This window comes from Kryptolebias marmoratus, linkage group LG17 (assembly GCF_001649575.2).
Source record: "Kryptolebias marmoratus isolate JLee-2015 linkage group LG17, ASM164957v2, whole genome shotgun sequence".
NCBI lineage: Eukaryota > Metazoa > Chordata > Actinopteri > Cyprinodontiformes > Rivulidae > Kryptolebias > Kryptolebias marmoratus.
The window spans coordinates 13543255-13565425 of record NC_051446.1 but is presented as its reverse complement, the minus strand read 5'-3'; the positions used below and the strand labels follow the sequence as shown (position 1 = coordinate 13565425).

General features: G+C 41.1%; 1 protein-coding gene across 2 annotated transcripts in view; it reads left to right on the top strand.

Annotated features, from left to right (window-relative positions):
- Positions 1–2052: 2052 nt before the first annotated feature.
- The window catches only part of raraa (retinoic acid receptor, alpha a), a 153580-nt gene continuing 133461 nt past the window's right edge, over positions 2053–22171 (top strand). For both annotated transcript variants that reach the window (XM_017418524.3, XM_017418523.3), the window contains exon 1: positions 2053–2387. The gene's annotated coding sequence lies outside the window, so the exon portion shown is untranslated. The remainder of the gene's footprint in view (positions 2388–22171) is intronic.

Here is a 22171-nt window from a genome sequence, read left to right as displayed (position 1 = left end):
TTATAAAATGGGCCTTATTAGGAAGTGGTAACAAAAAATGTTTCATTATAAAAGGCAAAAACAAGATAAGATCTTCCCTTTATATTTTCATTTCTTTCGCTTTCTTTAACCTAAAACCCCTTTTTGATCACATTCAGTCATGTTCAGTACAAATATACAATCAAAAAAACAAAAAAAGCAAACATATAATATTGTTTTCATCACATATTATGGACACAGTTGCTTTCATGAGCTGAAAGAAGACACAAACAGCTGAAACGTCTTTAAATTTTTATGGAGACGTGTCATCACTTTTTATGAGCACACGCTCCGAGGACAGTTTTTACTCTAATGTGATTTTTTTTAGTGATTTAGAGTTTATACCCGCGAGCCAAATTCTTGCCTGTGTAGCAATTTGTATTAAATTCTTTCGATATTTTCATGTAAATACGAGCGTTGTTTGCCTTTTTTCCTGTTAAACGGGGGACACTGCATGCTTGTTTTAGGGCATACATTCAAAATTTAAAAAATAAAAAACATGCACACGTGATACGTGTAGCATCCGTCTCCTAATAACGCATAATAGGTCACAAATACACAACAAACACAATGCACAGTAACACAACCTTTAAATTATAGCCTTCAATATAGAAAAACGTCATTTTTTTTCCTTTACTTTAGACACCTACATGATTTAGATTTGATGTTCCTGCCAGCGTTGCAGCTTTCAGGTAGTTTTTGTCCAAGTATTTGACAAAAGAGGACAGAACAGACCCTGATGGAGGCTTTAATGGCGTTCACAGCAGGCGGGGAGGTTCAGTCACGCAATGGAGGAGGGGGTGGGCTTAAAAATTTGATGCAAACGATGCATTTTTGATCAAAATCTGAAAACGCCTGTTTGTCTGCTGTTCTTTATCGTGATGATCTGATGAGTATAGGAGTCAGTCAGGCTGAATCTTTTCTTTTTAACAAAAAAGGTTGAAATACATGCTCATACGCATAGATATTTGTTTTACATTTGTCCGAAAAAGTGTAACTGCTTTTGTCATCTAGTTTTCTTGTTTTTTTAACATAATGTTTGGAAAAGACACATTTTGAAAATATGGCTTGGAAATGTGTGCTTGCTTGCGTTTAAAAAAAAAAAGTTATGGATGTCAGAGTTTGGAGCTAAGACAGTCTTGTGTTGAGAAATGACGGAGCTGTTGCCGTTTTGATCCAACCTTGAAAATTTATATTTTGTGCAAGCTCGTAAAATAGCTCAACCGTGAGTCTCTCAACTGCTACCACATCAAATTTTAGCTCAAGATCTTTCAACTTGACTGAGTTATATTCCTTTTTGTGTTTCCTGATGTCAAGTAGCTGTGGCATCCATCTTAAATAGGACTGACTCCACAGGTTAATCAGCTGTAGATGTACATTCAGTGATTACCTTCTGAAAGTTTCAATAAAATTTGTCCAGTGGTTCATGAGATATTTTGCTAACAGACAAACAAAAGTGACTCTAATAGGTAATGCTAAAGTATTAAACAAAGACCTAGTGCAATGAGTAGCACTTGGAGCATGTGTTGTGAAAGACTTTCATCAACAAGTATAACTAAGGTTTAGCTTAATATCTGTGAAATTTACTGAATTAAAGACGTTTATGTGTTTTCTAAGATCAGCTGGCTGTGGTGGCCATCTTGAATTTGGTTGGCTCGAAAAGTTAATCAGTTGTAGATGTATATTAAGTGATCATTTCCTGAAAGGTTCATTAAAACCCGCCCAGTGGTTCATGAGATATTTTGCTAACAGACAGGTGGAGTTGACTCCAAGTAGTTAAAGCGGAATTTTTAAAAACGAAGATGTTGTGCAATCTGTTTTTTTTTTTTTTTCACACGTGCACCCAAGACAACGGACTACAACCTCGCTAAAACTGCGTAAAAAAAGCTTTTCATTCGCATTTCAGTGAAGCATGGCTAAACAAGAATTAAAGTTTCCCAGAGTGCACATCTGGACGGAACAGGGCATCCACGTTTTTTAGGGCTGCCCTCCATATAAGGGGAAAAGGGGCGGGGCCAGCGCTTGCGTTGGGTTTCACAGCCAGAGAACGTGACCGCAATGGTCGTCTTTGCGAACGCCGTGCCAAACTTGCCTGCTCTCTGAAAGCGACTCGCCACCTCTTCGCCCACGGTTTTTTCGGTAGGGATAATTTCACGTAGCGCTTTTTTTTTGAGGTGGCGGGGGGGAGCGTCCGGTTGGAGACTGGAGAGTCGGCGGAAAACTTTGAAAAGCCTCTGGAGAAATTACAGCCGCGCGACTGAACTTCCACGAGCAGCAGCAGCGGCGGCGGCGCCAGCGGCAGCGGCAGGCAGGCAGGCGGCGGCAGCAGCAGTCGGAGGGGACCGGGAGGAGGAGTCAACAGGTCCCAGGTATTACCATACTCTTGTCACTGACAGCTTGTCAACATTTGACAGCGTGTCTCGGGCTCCGGAGAGAGCACGCCGAGCGCTGTGTGAAATTATTTCACCTGAAAGCTCAGGAATGCATCACGTTGTGTCTGTAACGCACACGCCATTTTCTCCCAGAAATGACGCTGTTTAAAAAATAACCGGATATGAAACTCCTGCCGAGCTCGTGCCTGCTTAAATATCCGGGTGCGCTGGCATATAGAAACCGCTGTGTTCTGTCGAGAAACACGCGACGTCTGCTTGAGCTGTCAGGTCAGCTAGCAAGCAGAGCTAGTATGCTTTTGTTCAGTTGTAGACATTTTCACATACTCCTTTGCAGTGTCAGTGTTAGTCGGGTCCAGTGACGGAGCCGCCTCGCTGAGCTTGGCACGTGAGAAAAGTACAGATATGATGAGTAGGGGTGTGCGGATCGATCCGCGTATCGATACCGCCGACGCTAACGTTGGTATCGGATTGATACTTCCATGCTCCAATTACTGACTCAAAGGTACTCATTGCAAACTAAGAAATCAAACTTACAACTGGTTGTCCAGAGCTGTGTGACATGAAGTTTACTCCAGTAGATTTACAGCTGTATCGATGAGCAATTCGGAAATGCGGGTATGCACTCAATGTAAACAAAACACTTTTGTCTGCACACTTCACAAACCCAACATCGAAATTGTCTAATTTCTCCGTCCTGAGCAGCTCTTCCCCGGATGTCACCGTCGTTGACCTGCTTCAAGTCACTTTAGCTGTTTCTGCAGGTAAACAAATGCAAGTGGTGGCCGACAGCCGTTCGCAAGTTTTTATCGATATGAGGAGAAAATTATATTGTTACTTTGTCTTCATGACATTGCAAAGTGTACCTTTTTAATATTTCTAAATTCAGTTAGTGAACATAATTTTTTTTTAATTGCCTCGAAACGCTGCTTACGATTCCTCCTGCGTTCTAAAATGCGAATAACCAGCTAATTAACAGTGGAAATAAAAAACATCAGTCATTTTATAGTCATGGATATTACTTCAGATTTAGCCTAGTGATGAAAGTCGGTGAAAGTTCATAGGCTGCCCTTACAAGTTAAACATCGATACCAGTGATACTGGCCCTGTATTTACTTTGTACTGGATCAGCACCAAATTTTGCAGAATGACACACCAATAATGAAAGGTAACAAACGTATGGCATGCATATCATGCAGCCTGTGTTGTGGACATAGATCTGTGCAATTCCCGTATGAAAGCTCACCCCTATCTGTGTGCTACATTTGTCTGGACGTAAACTTTATTAACGACCATCAGCAGCAGAGCTCGCACCAGGAGGAGTCACAGCAGCTTGCACAAGCTGGAAACCCGATGACCCGAGACAAACATCTTAAAGAGAGACTTAAAATACCTTGTCAAAGTGGCAGATACCTCCTTCTGTTTGTTAACAGTCCCTGATTATGGCCTGTCAGGATAACATGGCGATCCGAGGTGTCTTAATTAAATGTCAGGACTGGCACATTTGAGTAACGTGCCCCGCAGCGGTGAAAACCTGCAGCGTTATCCTGTAAAACCACAGATTACAGTGCTTATTACCCTCCTTTTAAAACGGCAACAATCAGGTCCTGCTGTACATTCTCTCCTCGTGCTTCAGTGAGAAGGGACACATCACTGTCTTTTCTTTTCTTTCTTTTATTTTTATCGTAATAATTGGATTAACATCTACAACTGATTAACTTTTGGAGTCAACCCAATTAAAGATGGTGGCCACGGCTAATCGACATTAACCAATACAAAAAGGTCTACAACTCAGTCAGTTTTACAGATATTGAGCTAAAATTTCACATGGTAACAGCTGAGCGTTACCACTACACATACTCTGAGCGTGGCATTGTGCATAACGTTATTGTCAAGGCTTGACCAAAGTACAGAAGTGCAAGCTGATTTGTTTTTTTGGTGGGGTGCATATAGAGCTGGAGGTGAAAGACACTCGACCTTTTCTCTGACAACCCGTGACATTCAGAGCAAGATGCATTAGAGGACGAGTCACTCAGTAGGAAATCTGGTGAGGAAGAGGGTTTTCCCACCCTGTCACCTTCTCTCCTAGTGTGATTCACAGTTAAATGTTCTGCCCTCACCATGGTTGGCAAAGTCTTCGATGCAAAATACACAACCCACCCAGAAAGCTGTCATTTACAATAAGAATTTTGATCATAACCTTTTGGAAGTTTTGTTAAAACAACGCGGTAATCAGCTTGTCTAGCCGTGTTCTGACGCCGGATGTTATGATCATGCTCGTCATAGCATCCTAAAGTTAAAGCTCCTGACAAGCTGTGAGGTCATCCGAAAGATCGAAACGTACATGTGTGTGGCTGGTTTGGCGAAGGAGTGTTTCCAAGTAGTCGCGAGCCACAGTTTTTGTTTCTTTAGTTCGAACTTTACTTTAAGAACAAGTTGAATCATAAAAATCATCAGCTTCTAACGAACCTCGAACCTCGTCTGACAGGTGGGAGGCCGGGGATCTTCCTATGCGAACAATGCCGGTTAATTCCCTCACATGACGTGGTTTCACGTGGCAAGGCTACATGTAACATCAAAGCAAAGGTTATGGCAGTTTCACATTGACGCTGCCCCCTTTCGCCATGCCCCAGTGCCTCCTTTTCAGGCTATAAAGTCTGAAAACCGCATTTTTGTTGTCTTTGAACAGTCATAGTGAGTCACTAGCTCCTGCTGAATAAAAAACAAAAAAAGCTCTGAGAGATTTATTTGCGACACATGTTGACAGTTTTGCTCATCACTTTGTGGAACAAGTGAATTTACCAGATGGGAGGTTTGGATAGTCATATTTTGAGTTATTTATGTGCAGTGTATTCGGTCGATCTGCCTCTCCAGTGTTACTCTAGCCCAAATAATGTCTTTCTTAGTAGAGCAAGGGTTCAAAAGTGGAATAATCTTTGCCTGTTGATGAATAAATGTTTGTTGCCACCAAAGGCAAAGACAATATTGTTTTTGCCTGTGTCTGTGTGAGTGTTTGGTCATCTGTTAGCAAGAAATCTCATGAACCAGTGGACAGATTCGAATGAAAATCTGAGATGGTAATCCCTGAATGTACATTTATAACTGATTACATTTTGGAGTCAGCCCCGTTCAAGATGGCTGTCACAGCTAGTCTACCTTTTCAACACAAAACTGGCTACAGCTCAGTGAAATTTACAGATATGACGCTAAAGTTTGATGTGGTAGTAGCTGAGAGTCACCCACGTGGTGAAGGATTACACAAGAAATGCACTATTTTATGAGGTTGCGTTGAACTTTATTTTGAAGGTTTGACCGAAGCAGCTGTAAGTTCATCAGCTCTTATCATAAAATGATCTAAGTTAAGATGATCTTGTGCTTTGCTGTTATTTTCTTACCATTTTATGTATAGCACTGTGGCCAATGGTAGTTGTTTTTAAATGCATAATATAAGTAAACTTGAGCTTTACCTATGCCATTAAAGGCGGCGGGCGATAGGCATTCCATTAGGAAAGGCAAGGAGTATTTTTTTTTTATTTCTGCACAGAAGCAGGAAGAAAACATTTCAAAATCCGGTTTCAGAGCTGTGCTCCCGGTTAAATTTAGAACCAGTTCTTTGTGAAACGGTCCAGAGTGTGTCAGGTGGTTTGGTCTGGAGTGGCCTGTTGCCTCAGCTGCCGCGTTGTTGATGAGACAGGCTGACTCACAAGGCTGCGGCTGCGGCTGTGGCTGCGCGCGGTGCAAACTCATCAGGCTCTGACAGATGAGACCAGCTCCTCACAGCGGCAGCGCACCCTGGAGATGCCACCCCGTGCCTACTTACCGGTAAACACCTCTACCCAGTCCCACCCACGCACTGTCACATTCTGACTGCCGCCAGCGCCGCTGTTGGATTAGAAAGGGTTTCAAGAAAAACCCACACAGCAGAGTTACTTTCAAACACAACAGGAAGGAAAAACCATCGGGGTTGTGTTGAGTTTTCGTCGCCCGCCGCCAGAGGTGAAGATGGAGCGATCGTGTTTTTGTCTGAGTGTGTTCGTTTGCCTGTACTGTTAGCAGAATATTGAATGAATCACAGAATTAATTTTAATGAAACTCTCAGAAAGTAATCATTGGATGAACGTCTAAAACTGATTACCTTTTGGAGTCAACTCCATTCAAGATGGCCGCCACAAAACTGGTTATAACTCAGACAATTTTACAGATATTGAGCTGAATTTTATTGTGGTAGCAGCTGAGGATGGCCATCGGTACATACTCTAAGGGCAACCCATTGAGCAACTTCTTGGCTTGAAAGCTTGACATTACCTGTTGGCAAAGCCTGTTTGTCTGTTAGCAAAATATCTGATAAATCACTAAATGGGTTTCATTGAAACTCTGCAAATTATAATTGGACTGATCTTCAAATGATTAACTTTTGAAGTTAAAACAATTCAGGATGGCCCCCACAGTTAATATACCTCAGTATACACAATTGTTTTTATTGCAATGAACTTGAATGAATGAATGGGGAGTGGGAGTAAATAATTTTGTCTTCTTCTCACTCCTTTTCGAGCTAAATGCATTCTTTTTATGTTCAAAGATCTATTATATAACACATGAATTTAATGACTCAATGTCTTGTTTTTACAGTATGTTTATTTGTATATATTTGGGTATAAGTGGATGTATATATGTTTTTTTTTTTGTTCCTTTTTTACCATACTAAAGGGTATAATATGCGTTGTTTTTGTTTTGTTTTTCTTTTTCATTGGCTCAAAATAAATCATTCATTCAGCTTGACAGCTATTAAGCTAACATTTGTTGTTGTTGTAGCTGAGAGTCATACACAGCACATACTTCAAGTGATAATAGATTATAATATTGAGCATAAAATTCTCCGAGCATTAGAAGATCTTAGTTTAAAACTCTGGCATCAAGGGTGGCGAGCGACATGCATTACTTCAAGGAACGCTAGACCTTTCATTCCATCTGTTTTGATGTGCACGTGGCAGTTTGTCAACAAACAAAACATCCCCAACAGGGAAACAAGTCCTTCCACTCATGTAGTCCAGTGGAACAGCCCCATATAGCTTTACTCTAATAAAACTAGCTTTGACCCAAATGAAAGAGGCCCAGCGTCTGTCAGACTCAGTCGAAATAAATTGGGATGTTATAGTGGTTTTGCTGTGGTGCCCAATGACGTAGTCTTTGCCTTAGGGACCAGGGCAAGTGTGGGAAAAGTGGGAGAGAAGAAGGGTGGGAGCCGATACCAGGAGAGTGTAGCTGAGGCCGAATGGCATTGTTTTATTTTTTTTATTCGGAGGGGGTGGGGATCTATTGGGGTGTGGGAGCTACATTCAGCATTCGGCATACTGATTCTCTTTCTGTTTTCCACGCACCTAGCTGCTCCGCCGGCCCGTCACTGGAGGGTTAACCCTGCCTCCCTTCTTCCCGCTGCCTTCTTTCATTCCTCTTTTTACGGCTTTGATGGTATTAAATAATCTTTACGTGTCAGGAGTGTACAGCTCCCCGTGTTCACGTGGGGAGAGCGAGAGTAAGCAATTAGGTCAGAGTGGTAGAAAACTCAGTTTCATCCCAGCCTTAAAGCGGCAGGGTACTTCACTTCAACTTTATATTCACCTCAAACCTTCAGAGGGAGATTTTCAAAGACTAGAAGGGTTATTGAGGCACTCGGAAAGAGAAAAGACTCTGTACCTTTCTGCTGTACACTCAAAATAAACTGTCCCAGAATGGATTAGTTGTGATATTTTAAGTTCATCACAATGTTAATTTGCCTGAAGAATTAGGCCACTTTTGTCTCTCTTTTTTTTCTAATGAGGCTGAGCCAAAAGACCTATATAACATATTATCCTGGTTATTGATTTGGAATGTGTTTCAAGCTGTAGATCGTTCTGTTAGACCTTGAAGTCACTGACATATCTGCACGCTTGTACCTATTGGCTGTTTTATAGCAAACAAATCTTCAAGATCACACTGAGCAGAGATAAACTGAAAATCTTGTCTCATTGCTTCGTTTGACTTGCTCTCACATTAACCATGTCGTTAAAAAGAGAGTCTAGTCATTTTTGAAGGGATGTTCTGTCAAATAGTTATCAGTAGTTAGTACCTTATCAGCTGTGACTTTGGTCATAGAGCACAGAAGGTGGAGAAAGAGGCAAAAGTCTTCATCCAGGATAGATGTTTACCAAGTCAGATCTGTCAGTCCACTGGAGTTGAGTAAAGTTTCGGACTGAATGAACTAGGGTTGTGCGTTTTAGGAAAAAACACTGTTTGTTCGATAGGGGGGTAGACGGTAGGTGTTCTGTCAAGAAAAGCACCATTAGGAAACAAATTGGTGTGTCACTACCAGGTGCTAGTGTACGAAAACAAAAAAACTGCTATGATGGTTGTGTGAATTCTTTGAATCCGCCCCTTTTAACTAGACTTCAAATATTTAAAACTCCCTGCTCATACCCAGAATAGACACACTGATCAGGCTGGTAGATACACTTGCCGCCTCATAACCAGCTGCATATACAGTGTCTACCTATGCTCCGCACGCATGCATTCATGCAGTAGCACGGACGTTGTTCGGTCGAGAAAACGGCAACAAACTGAACAAATGGTGTCATGCAAAATATTAATATTATCGAGTGCAGCGTTCCTTCACACAAGTATGTTGTTTTTGGGAAAGACTTGTTTTATAAGCCTGAAAAACGATTAAAAATTGGGACTTGTTTGGCTAACCATTAGTCTAGCCTGCACAAAGACTTTGCCTCTTTCTCAGTACTCTGTTTTGTGACTGATGTCCTAGCTGATAAAGTACTAACTGCTGATAACTGATAGAACATCACTTCAAAATGACTTGACTATCACTTTCAAGGTACTCACTGCAAACTATACAATCAAACATGGAAAAAGGTCATCCTGACCTATATCAAATGGTGCAGTTTTAAAGACTTTACTCCAGTAGATTCCCAAATATATTGCTATACAATTCTGAAATGAGGGTACACGCTCAGTGTAAACAAAGCACTCTGCCAAAAACTATGAGGAAGCTTGAGTCACGCAACCGACTTACATTAGGTTGGCTATAGTCTGTGTAGATAAACAAATATGGTGAATTTCACAAATTTAATTGTCAATATTATGTGGATTTTCTGTCTTACTTCATGATTGTTTTATTTTTTTAAAACAGTCTTTACGACATTGCAGTGGGTACCTTTTAAATCTGCCATGTTTGAGATTGCTGTTCCAGTAATTTATGTGCAAAGGTTCTGGCTCATGTTGTTGCCAGAATCATCACGGGCTTTAGTACTAAGTTGTTTTTTTTTTATTTAGGTTATTTTTTTACCTTGGCTTTCTACAAAATAGTCTCTGCCCAGTTGGACAGTCCCCTGATGTGACGGCTGACATTTCAGTGAAAGAGGCTTATTGTTGGTTCTTTATCCCCCTCCGCCCTCCTCTCTATAAAACAATGGTATCAATTGCTTCCTCTGAGCACATCCACAGCTCTGAGAGAGAGACAGGCTGGCGGGGCCCGTTGGCGAGCTTGCCAGTACGCAGCCATGACTATCTCTTCATTCTCGCTGGTAGTTTTGTGCTTTAGCCCTCAGCTTCTTCTTCCACTAATATTATCACTGTATCTGGAGAGGCAGCTCTTGATTGTGGCTGCACTGCCACCCTGTAAATACACAAATAATAGCTTGTGTATATATTTATTTTCCTGTGGAGATAGTGCAGCAGACAGATGGGTCTGGCACACCCCCTTCCCCTACCTTCTTAATGAATGGTCTTTATTCCATTTTCCTTCGCTTTCCCCCAAGACACTGCCATTAAGTTTGACAGATGATATGTTCTTTCACTGAAACAGTGATCCTGAGCACACTGTCAGTGGAAATTGGATTCGTACACCCACCCCTTTTTTCCTCTTTCCCTTTCTCCATTTTTATTTTCTTCTCCGTGCTCCTTATTCCAGTTGCTCCTGCTCAGTCACACTGTTAATATTCCTTCTAAAGACGTATTGTACAAGTGAGAGGCCGAGTTAACCCTCTGCTGCTGCGAGTCCGACGGCGAGCCAGAAAGCAGGTGTCACTTATACAAATGTCATACAGATCCAACTGTCCTTAAGCAATGCTTGATAACGCTGACACTTCTCTGAGCCAAGCGTGTCTGCAGCCAGCAGATATTTTTTTTCCTAATTGTGATTTTTCTAGAATAAGACACTTGACTTCTAGGATTTTTATCACCAAATTCCAAAAGGCGAAGATGGACGTTAATAATTTTTCCTGCGCTTGTGTGTGTTTATAGGTCTGTTTTACTAAAAGATCTCATGACCCATTGGATGAAATTTAACAAAACTTGCAGAAAATAATTGTTGGATGTACATCTACAATAGATAAACCTTTGGAGTCCACCCCATTCAGGTTGGCTGCCACAACTATTAAGCATAAGCCTACACAAAAAAATGGCTATAAGATATTGAGTGAAAATTTGATGTGGGGGGGGTAGCTTGTAACAAATACTCTGAGCGTGACTTCTCGCAAATTGGTTGCGTATAATGTTTTTTTATTTTCAAGCTTAGACCAAAACAGCTACAGCGCGATCATTGCTCATCATAAGATGATCTTAGTCCAAAACTGGCATGAAAGGCTGTGGGTGATATGCATTCCTTCAAGGACTGCTAGGCCTTTAATCCTACTATAAGCAGTGATCATGTTCAGTTTCATACCACACAAATCAGCGCTTCTCACCACTAGTTTCAGTGGAACAAACCCTCTGTTTTATTTGCGAGAGTGGGAGATGACAGCATCTTAGCCAGCTGTTGTGATTGCAGCTGCTTTCACATTAGCCCAAGTTGCTAACCCTCGTGTATCAGTGTGAAGAGAGCATCGCGGTGGCAAGATAAAGACGCATAACAAAGATTATACTGCTCTTGCTTCTTGTAGCACAAGCAACTGTCCTGTAAAAGGCCAGGCACAAAGCATTGTTATCGTACAGCTGCGCTGACCTGGCTTTTGCCCGCTAAGTCAACGTAGCGTGCAAAGCTACTGCTGATTATTCCTCCTTCCATGGGCTGTCATAACATCACAGCTAGCTCAAGTGAAGAGCCATTGCACAAGATCATTGTCATGCCGAAACATACAGAGAATATTTGATGACACAAAGCAAGAAATGCTCCCTAAACAGGACAGCAGGTAGCTGTTACAGTACAGCTTTATTTAATCTTCCAAGTCTGGCTCTTATAAAAACTGTTTATTTAATATCAATGGCATGTACAGCACATGTGAAGAAGGTATGTCAGAAATGCACCCAGCCCAGAAAACCCAACGTCAGCCTGCAGATATTTTGTCAGGCAGACAGCGGACCTGTGCTTGTAAATGATCTGCATTTGCTCAGTGAGCCTGAGACATTATCAATAACACTGGCTCGTTTTTGACTGGTTTTGTACTTCACTTTGTGTCAACACGATTTCCATTTTCTTGGCTTTTAGTGTTGCAGTAATAATTCTGTAATATGGTGCACCAGGCAGCATATGGCTGCCATTTATGATCAACTGCCTCGGTAAAGAGGTAACTGGAATATGCAAATGTCTGCCAGCTAATGGAATAGTAATGTAATGAAGTTTGTTGTATATGGCCGATAATGAGCTGTGGTTAATGAGTGTTGATGGCTTTTTATTTATTTATTTTTTCCCAAGGCCAGCCGTGGTTGTTTCATGAGCTGCATCTCTCTTGTTTGTTCTACTTTGCCCTCATCATCACACAAAAAGCATGTATGCATGAACAGGCGCTCTCAGATTTACATACATGAACAGTGAGTCGGGCGAAAAGCAGATTGATAAATACCTGAAGTACTTGCCCGTTGAAATTAAATTGGGCAGAACTGAGACAGATGCGGCGCAGTAAATTAAACAAGTGATCTTCTCTGTTGGGTGACAGCACAATGGTGATTAGGGTTTCATGTGAGCCGCACTACATTATTTATGGCTGTGCTGTGGGCCCAGTTGAATAGACCCACAGTCCATTGACTGGGCATATTATTGAAGACCAACTCGAAGGAAGAGAGGGAGGGGTGGAGGTTAAAAATGGCTTTATTTCCTCTCGAGGAGGTCCATTTTCATCTAAATGAAGGTGGAAGCCCCAAGCGTGTTGTTTCCAGGCCCTGCATGTGTGAAATGTGTTGACTGTGTTCCAGGAGACTTCTGTGCACCCCGCTGCTTTGTGTTTCAGGGTGATTTCAGCTGAACCTCTCATTTGTACACATCAGCCACGTCCAGATGTCTTAGTCAGTGCCTACTCGACCAATTTACACCGTGGCTTTTTCTATCCAAAGTTCCATTCAGGCATATCTTTTTACTCTCACTACGAATCCAATTAAATATTAAACAAATCTAATATAATCCTTGTTTTACTGTGATAGTTTGTGCTCTGTATTTGTGTATAATTATAACAATGTGTGAAGGTACGTATATGACATTTGGCCATGTTTTTACAGAATTTAAATATTTTCTCTTCATCCATAGTACACTGCTGTGCCAACACTTCAACTGGCCACTTCCAATCAATTTTAGCAAATATGACCACATAAGAAGTATTTTCAAAAACAAATTCAAAAGTAATAATTCACTTTTACTTACCTCACCTTTTACACTCATATTGGTGGTTAATAGGTAGGGTAGCATCAAATAAAGGCCACCTCCATTTGTAGCTTTTGTAAACAAACAACCAGGGACGACTGACTACTTTACAGGGCAGCACTGAGCCTCAGAACAGAAAACCGTTCAAAAGCAGCACCTTGCAGCAGCAACTTATTCTACTCCTGCAAGTTCATGTTTTTATTTACAGATTATTGACTTATTTAAATCCTCTGGGATTATCAAACAGGTTTAAGTAAAACAAAATGACCACCTGTAATGAACTCGCCCAGGTAGCAAATTCTTTGTGTTAAAGTTTGGTGAGCACAATTGAGTATGAATAATAAATGAATGTAGAGGATCAGAAAGAGATGGAGCTTTACATAATCCATAAAAAATGCACAGATGACCTCAATCCTCATCTTACAAATCAACCTTGGTTCCACCTACATGGGTTTAAGCCCCCCGCAACAACAAACTAGTTCTTCTGCTCAGCCTTTTTCTTTTTAGTTGTAGGTTTTGTGTTGTTGTGCCTCAGCCTTCTGTCTGTAAGGTACAGAGATTTAAATGGGAATGCAACAAGAGAGGTGTTGTGCCTCTGACCCTGCAGCAGAGGCAGTCCATCCAGACACTGTTTTCACTCTAAAGTGAGTTTCACTGTGATTGAGTAAAAGTTGGCGGCAAAACAAGAAATGGCAATAAAGTCAGATCTGTATGGAAAGGGCTAAAAGGTGTTGTTGTGCACAGACAAAGAGCCATCTTAAAAACTCAACAGTGCAGCATAAATTAATAAAAGTAAAAGAGATTTTATCTTATTTGTATTGATATTAAAATGTAAAGTCAGGTTGTTAGCAATTCATGTGTGATAATCTGAGGATTTGTTTTGTGTTGACAGTGATGACTGCTGTTTGTGTTCTCCACTTCCTCGTGTTTTGAGTGTAATTTATTTGCCTGAGGAAAAAAAAAAGAATTTGACTGATGTCATGAATATAGTGTTTCCAACTTGTATTCAGACATATATTTATACAAACCTAGCACAAAAAGTAAGGAAATTTGTGTTTAGCTAATTACTTTGTTTGAACAATGCTTCTTGGCAAAAGATATTATACTGCTGGAAAGCCTGTTTCTTCCCCTAAATGGTGCCACATTTGTTAGGAAAATGCATTTGTGGGTTGAAACAGAGTCTTTGGGTTGTGCTCATGAAAATCTTGCCAAACACCTTACTCTGCTGTTGACTCTTGTTTGGTGTTGTGTATTGAGTTGGATGATTGAAGTCTGAAGAAACAAGACATTGGCATTTTAACAATTTCTTCAACAAACATCGGTCTCAGTAGCATGTGGAAGAACCATGCACAGCCACAACGGCCTGACATCTCCTCCTCATGCTGCTCACCAGCTGTGGGATGGCATCCCATTCTAAACCAGAATTTGTTGCCACTGTAGTTGTTTGGCTGCTCTGGAACGAACAGCTCACCCAGGCTGATCCCACAGGTGTTCAGTGGGGTTGAGGTCAGGACTGCAGGCAGGACATTCCACCCTCTCCACTCCCAAATTCTGGAGGTAGTCTCTGATAAACCCCGCTCTGTGGGGGTGAGTGTTGTTGTCTTGGAAGACAAATTTGAGCCCAGGCTGTGGAGTCATGGGATTGCCACTGGTTGCTCAGAGGTGCCAGAAACTCAAAACAAGAGTCAATAGCGAAATAAGCTGTTTGGTGTTGACAGAGAAGACTTGGCAGGTTTTTTTTTTTCATAGGTGCAACCCACATATTTAGCTCTGCTGCTCAACTCACAAATGAATTTTCCTAACAAATGTGGCACCATTTAAGGGGAAATAAACAGGTTTTTTAACTGTATAAGATTTATGGCCAAGAAGTATTGTTACAACAAAGAATGAACCAAACACAAATGTCCTTGCTTTTCGTGCTAGGTTTATATTTATTATTGCTATTGCACCATTTATTATAACAACTTTAGCAAAAACATTCAAAGAGAAATCAAACCCTTTTAGTTCAACTATTTGCTTTTATTATTTACAACCATAAAAAAGGGCTTTTCAACATTAAAAATGATGTACAGAATAAAAAATGAATTCCGTGGAAAAGCACAAGAACTCACAGATGCTTGTGTACCTTGTGATGAATTTCTAGTTGACAGTATAAATTCCTGAAGCAAACACAATCCTCTTATGTAAACATAAGAGGCATTTTTTTGGGCCAAACTCAAGGACTCTATGTCTGAAATGGTTCAAAGATTACATTGTGGAACCCCCATTAAAACAGATGGAAGATGCTGCCTTCCACTATGGGCTTAAGATGTCTTGTGTTTTCCCCAATAACACTAAATAGTTGTATCCCATTACGTTTTGTTAGTTCCAGGGCCTTGATAATGTGTGAGAATGCTGTCTGACGTTTGGATTGAAGGTCATTTTCTAAGTGACACTTGAAAGTTCTGGCTTTGGAGAAAGAAGCTGTGTTTTCGCTTGTTTTTCTTCTGTGTTTTCCGGTAAGTCGCTCATTGTCAGATCACTGAAAGCACAGAAGTAACTGCTTTGGTTCAGCAGTGATGAATGAAACCACTTACAGAGCTCTGCCCATTTTCACACCTATTGGTAAATAATGTTCTTCCAAGCATTTGATTTAAAACCTTCCACCCCACACCCCCTGCAGGACTAGTTTGCCTGCAGCAAATTATCAAGTTTATTTCAGTGTTTGGCGCTTGAATCAGCCGGTTTACGATTGCGATGATAGAATTTGTATAACGTTGTCTTCTTGTAATCTGTTCATGCACCGACAAAGTAAAAACAGGTGTCATCGTGTGAAAAGGAGGAAGCGTTTGTTTGACATTAATATAAATGATATATAAGTCATAACATTATTGTTGTTTTGTATTATAATCTCTGTTTTACTGAACCCTCTGATGACTACTTGAGTGTAATTAAGACCACACTGTGAAGCTTATTAATATCAACTTTGTTGTTTTTGGAGTGTCTTTAAATAGAATATTTGCAGCCTTTATTGTGTTATATCTTTTAGATGAAGCTTTGTTCTTTATGTACACTTTTTATGCTGTACACCAAACAATACCCTGAGCTTTTTCAGTATTTAACACTTGCTGATTGAACGGCAAGTCTGAAGTTGCACGAGGATGTGATTGTCAGGCTATTTGTAACAAAGTTACGAAATCTGGATGACATTGACACATTCTAGTCAAATTCTCAAGCGATTTATTTTGCTCCTTCAAACAATCTAAACACTTGAGAAAGTGTCAGATGGGCACTGCTTTCTTTTGTTGTTGTTGTTGTTGTTGTTATGTGTGTGTGTGTAAGCAGCTCTAACACAGTTGATCTTCTTTGTGCGTTGGAGGTGTGGGGCATGAGATACCGTTGTGTAATCTTTGTTTAGTTTTTCTGTGATTCTCATCGCAGATAATCTGTCCAGGCACAAGTTATGAAACGGATAACAAAAGCTTCTTTTTTCTGCAATTAGCTGTCATTTTCATTGATGGATGTTTCTTGTGTGAATATGTTGTAATTGTCTTTCTCCTCAACAGCATACTTTCAGCTCAGTTGGCCTTTGGCCCAGGACCCCAGTCGGACTGTATTCCTTTTTGTCCTAAGGGCCAAAACAATAACAAGCTGCTATGCTTCTTGAGAGAGAACTACTACCAGACAGTCCCTATGGAAGTGGGGTGTTCTCTGCTCTTCAATTGCTTCTTTGTTAAATCCTCTGTGTGTATGTCAAGCTCCATAGATTCCCTGGGTTCAGATACCCCGTGTGGTTTCCATCGTGTTTTGGACAGCGCCGTGACCACAACCGCAAGCTTTTACCCGTCGCCGTTGCCTGATCAAATGAAGCTTAAGTTTTGCACTTCTCATAGAAGCATGAAATAAAATATTTTGTATTGGCATTGGCAGGTATTTAAACCTCGAATTAGAACCAGGTTGTGCTCATTAAATCGGCACCATGATGTAATGTTTCTCTGCTGCTACTGTGTGCCAGCATGGCATGTTTTTCCACTTAGAGATCCCAGTACTCGTCTCTGTCGTAAACACGGGGCATCTGTTGCCTGCCTGGGACTCGCACATCAAAACGTTGGCGCGTTTCTTCAGAGAGAAGCTGCCTTTCTCATTCTGCAGCTTTCATAGCTATGATAAATGGTACTTATCACCTATTGACCCTGCAAGGTCAAGCCTTTGCCCCTTCCACCCATCACCCACCTCCTTCCTGCTGGTTCTGTACCCTGTTGGTAGCCTTTGCTCTACTTAGTCTTTTCAACACCGATTGACCACCTCAAGACACACAAGTACTCTTCTTTTAGTCAAGGTAGAGATTTAATCCCTTTCCAGATTTATCTTTCCAAAAATATATTCTTCTATTTGGGCTTCTGCCTCAGAAATACCGTTTTGATTAGATACAGTGTACCTAAACAGATACGCTTTGCTACTTTTGTTCTCAGCTTTACTTTTAACCTTTCACAGCCAAGTTTAAGAACCTTACTGAAGGAAATGAAAAGAAATGTATTCTGAAAATAATCTTCCGTAAGAAACAAATTTTGTTAAAATATTAAGGACAACATGCACGCACACACACACACACACTCACTCATGTGTGTACGGAGTTTCTATTTATTTTGTTTCCTGCTGGCAGTGTAAGGAATCAAACGGGAGCTTTTGTTCCTCTGAAAATCCACCTGATAATGTTGGCTCCTCGCCTGAGTTGGCTGGATTTAACAGGCGAGGAGAAACAAAAACAACAACAACAACAAAAAAAACCTTCAGTCTCTAGTGCCCGGCCCGGTACTACACACTTCACACACCCAACACAATGTCCCAGATTTTCTACAATCCCCCAGAGGTACGGCTCTTGTCTTTGAAGCCTTCAGAATCGGATGGTGAATGTCATTTTCAAGGGGTAGCCCTTCAGAGTTGAAAAGTGCAGCTCAGGTACCAACAATAGACTCAACACTATAATGGCACCAGCTCAGATGCCAGGTTTTTCCGGGTTCACACATAGGCCTTTACGTTCCACTTGCACGACCCACATGAGACTGATTGAGCCTTTTCGTACAGCTAAGCTGCGTGAAGAGTGCTACTTTTATAACGAAAGAATACTGCTAAATTAGGCCTTGACAAATCTACTTTCTCCATGTCCCCACACTGACGGTTGGAGGATTAGCCTCTAATTTTAGTGCCACTTATCTCTTCAGCTGCTTTTGAGAATTAGTTCCAAATAACCCCAAAAAGTGTGGAAAAATGTGAGGGGTTTTTGGGAGGAGAGTTTCCTATTGTCAGGGAAGCTGTGAAGAAGAGATTGTAGTGGCAGCAAGAGCTTTTGCGTAAGAGTCGTACTTGCACACAAATATCAGAGAAAATAAAAATATTCTTGCGGTTGCATTGAGGGCAGTTAAACAGGAGTCTTGAGGAATTTTTCAGTCTCTCCCACCACGCCATCTCAAGTGGTTCCATGAGATCACAGAACCTGATGGAGTTTTGAAACAACCCAAATCATGAAAAATTTACCACAGCTTTTTTGTTAACTCTGCGCCTTCCACTTTCCCTCTCGGTCAATTTTCCATTGCATAAACCTAAAACCCTGTGGGAAAGTGAAGCTGAACGTGCCGCTGTGTGCTCAAACAGATTAGCATTCAGTTGTCAGCAAAACAAAATCACTTTTCTGGAATATCGTCACGGAGAATTCGGATAGTTTGGGCCTTTCCATCTCAAGTGTCTTTGGCTACGGTGACACAACATCAATAAGAAACACCTATCAATACTCAGCTCGAGGCAGGTGCATTTAAAACAATAGAGGATGCAGTGGTGGTGTGCATTCAGCACTTTTGAATAGCCGTCAGCTGATTGATTCTCCCTCAAGAATGGCGTCAATTCCTCTCCGCTCGCCCTTTTCTGTTTGTGACGTCTGAGCTGCTCGTTGAAAAAAAAAAAAAGAAAAAAGAAAAACAGTTTAGAATGGAGGGAAAGAGCCAAGACACTCGGTTCTGGTTTTCTTGCAGAAGAGCTATTGACTTTGAGGACTGCTGTATGGGTGCGATTATGTAATTCATCAGGGTGTTGCAATAAAGAGGAGAGGGTCGGGTGCCTCAAGGGGTTGGACGGTAATAGCGGTGAATCGTCTAGCAACAGCCCAAGGGCAAGAATGTTTTGTGCGCCAGTGTGTCCGACAGGTGGCTGGGAGACGCTAATTGATTAATGATCAGGGTGATGTATGAGCCCCCCCCCCCCAAGCCAACCCCCAACTCAAAGGCTCAGAGTAATGGTGTCGCCCTAAATCATTTCCTACCAGGCCAGTAAACCCAAAACATTTCTCTCGTTTGCATATGAAAGTCGGATCGCGAGGGGGACCGTGGCTTTTAAGCCTTTTGTACACCCCCTATTGTCAACATCCTGAGTCTGAATTAACAAGCTAGCAGTTTGTGTCACATGAATAATGACAACAAAGATGGTTTTATAATAAGGGTCACTCGGCACTAATGAATGATTAACATCTCCACAATCTAAGCTTCTTATGCTATTTGGATTTTATCCTCTCATTCTGTCTGTGCGTGGCTTTGACACTCAAAAAAAAAAAAAGAGGAATAAAAAACGAGTTTCCTGCAAGATGTAGTATTGTTTATTTTTCCACAGAGCTTAAAATAAATCTCCAGTTTGATTGAATGCATTTCAACAAATATGACAGTATTCCTAACAGACTTTTTTTTATACCTAAGAGTAAGATAATTTTAGTTGTTTTTTTTTCATGCACGTGTGTTTTTGTTCACTACATTTTGGAGCTGACATATTTTCCATTCAGTATGTGTCAGATTCTTCTTGAATGATTGGACATTAGTGGAACTCACCTGTCCCCTGATGATCGTATTTTGCACTTGGTGTCCCATAAAACTCTGCTATATGGGAGGGGGTCTCTGCTTCTCTCTCTCTGTCTCAGTCTTTTGCTAACTTCCTCTCTTTCCGTGTCGCTCTCTGGTTATTTGCCATTCCACAAGAGGCCTTGTGCGACCCTCCTTGTTGTTTTCCTTGGATGACTTTTAAGGACAATGGCAGTCTGGAGCCTTGGCCGGCGCTCAGCGTGTGTGAATCTGCATATTTCCATTGGGAGTTCTGTTCTCCAGTGTCAAGAGAGGTTATGTGATCTCTGTGTCACTGAAGGGGCTTTCCACCACTGAGAGTGAGATTCTTAAGAATAGAGGTTGTTTTTTTTTTTCGCTGAATGCACATGTGCGTGCATGCAGCTGATGATGTTTTATAAAAACAAGTGACTTAAAACAACATATTGTCTCTTCAAATGAGCTCATGACTGTTGCCACAGGGCTGACAATCCCAAGTTAGCATGAAGTTGCAGTTTTTTAAAATGTGATTTGCACAAAAAAATATTTGAATGGGTGACGGTGCCTCATTGGCAAAGTGGAAGTCCAAAAGCTGATGAAACAATTTTATTTAGGATTTGGTTTAAGGCCTCTAAGCAACCCCAAACCCAGTCCCAAGTGTGAATGCTAGGCTGTGCATTGTTTTTAACTTGAATCCTACTTTCTAGTGTAAACCCTACCCCTATTCCTTGGCCCTTTTTATTTAAGTCCCAAGAGGTAATGGTTGAAATATTCCTCTAAAAAACAGAACTCCCCTTCAAGAAGTTAGTACTTCATTAGTTGTTGCAAATACTCTTTTTGTAAACAGATGCAACGTCTATATGCCCATAAATGGAGTGTAACTCTTCTACAGTGAAGCCATGCTGTTGCAATGGATGCATTCTGTGCTTTAGCATTGTCTTGCTGAAATATGCAAGTCCTTCCCTGAAAAAGATGATGTTTGGAAGGGAGCATATTATGTTGTTTGAAAATCTGTATATACTTTTCTGCACTGATTGTGTCTTTCCAGATGCGTAAGCTGCCCATAGCACAGGCACTAATGCACCCCCATACCATCAGAGAGGCAGGCTTTTGAACTGTGCACCGATAATAGGCCTGATGATCCCCCTCCTCTTTAATACAAAGGACGTAGCTTCTATGGTTTCCCAAAAACAACTTCAAATTTCGATTTTCAGTTTTCCTCTTTGCCTCAGTTCATTTTAAACGAGCTTTGAACCAGAGAGAACAGTGTCATTTCTGCGTGGTGTTCACATATGTCTTCTTCTTTGCATGATAGAGCTTTAAACTAGCATTTGTGGATGTCAGGTGAACTGTGTCTACAGACAATGATTTGTGAAAGTGTTCCTGAGCCCATGCACTGATGTCCAGGACAGAATCAGATCTCTTTGTTTTCCTGATACTGGTACAGTTTTTTTTAGTTTAAACATTTGATATGTTTACTATGTTACTTTGTGAATAAAGTATAGGTTTATAAGATTTGCAAATCATTGCTATCTGTTTTTATTTACGTTTTGCACAATGTTCCAACTTTTTCAAAATTGGGGTTGTAGATATGACAATTGTAGTTGTGAAAAAAATAGATTTTTTTCATGGTGAAGATACTTACATTTGTGAAGGGTGTGATTGTTGTTCTTTTGCAAACATGGCTCATACCTCTCTGTTTAAAATGTGCCTATGAAAAATCTCAGTTTAAAGTGCTGGATGGCCCTCACCCTTCAACTCACACTACATCACAAATAATATTCCCTGGAATGAGCATGCATAATGTAGGTGTAGGGCTAAGAGGTGAGCTGAGATTCGGTTTTAGACTCTTTGCTTCTTGAGACATTGAGTTTCTGTGGAAGCAAGGTCTATATGCAGCAAATAAAATTCTGTTTGAAAATCTGACAGGCTTGTCTGGCGGGGCTGCAGTGTATGTTTAAGGTGAGTGTCTGCAGCGAGTTGCTTTCACTTATCAACAAGAATAAAGACGTGATCACTTGAGGCTACTCCTGTCCACTTTCATCAGTGTAGCCTCCAGGCGTGGACATGCGTGCACGCAAATGCACACCAATACACGCTTGCACGTGAATGTACCTAAACTCTGTCCTCATGTCATCCAAGCGCTTCTTTCTAGAAACTAAGCTGTTCTTGTTGCTGTGGACCAGTGAAAACACACCATTCAGATTCAGAAACAGGAAGTGTAGGCGTGTAATAGAACAGGATATGCCAAGCCAAGGTCCCTTTGCCAATCAACCGTAACTGACTTAATGTTAGGTTAGAATAGAAAA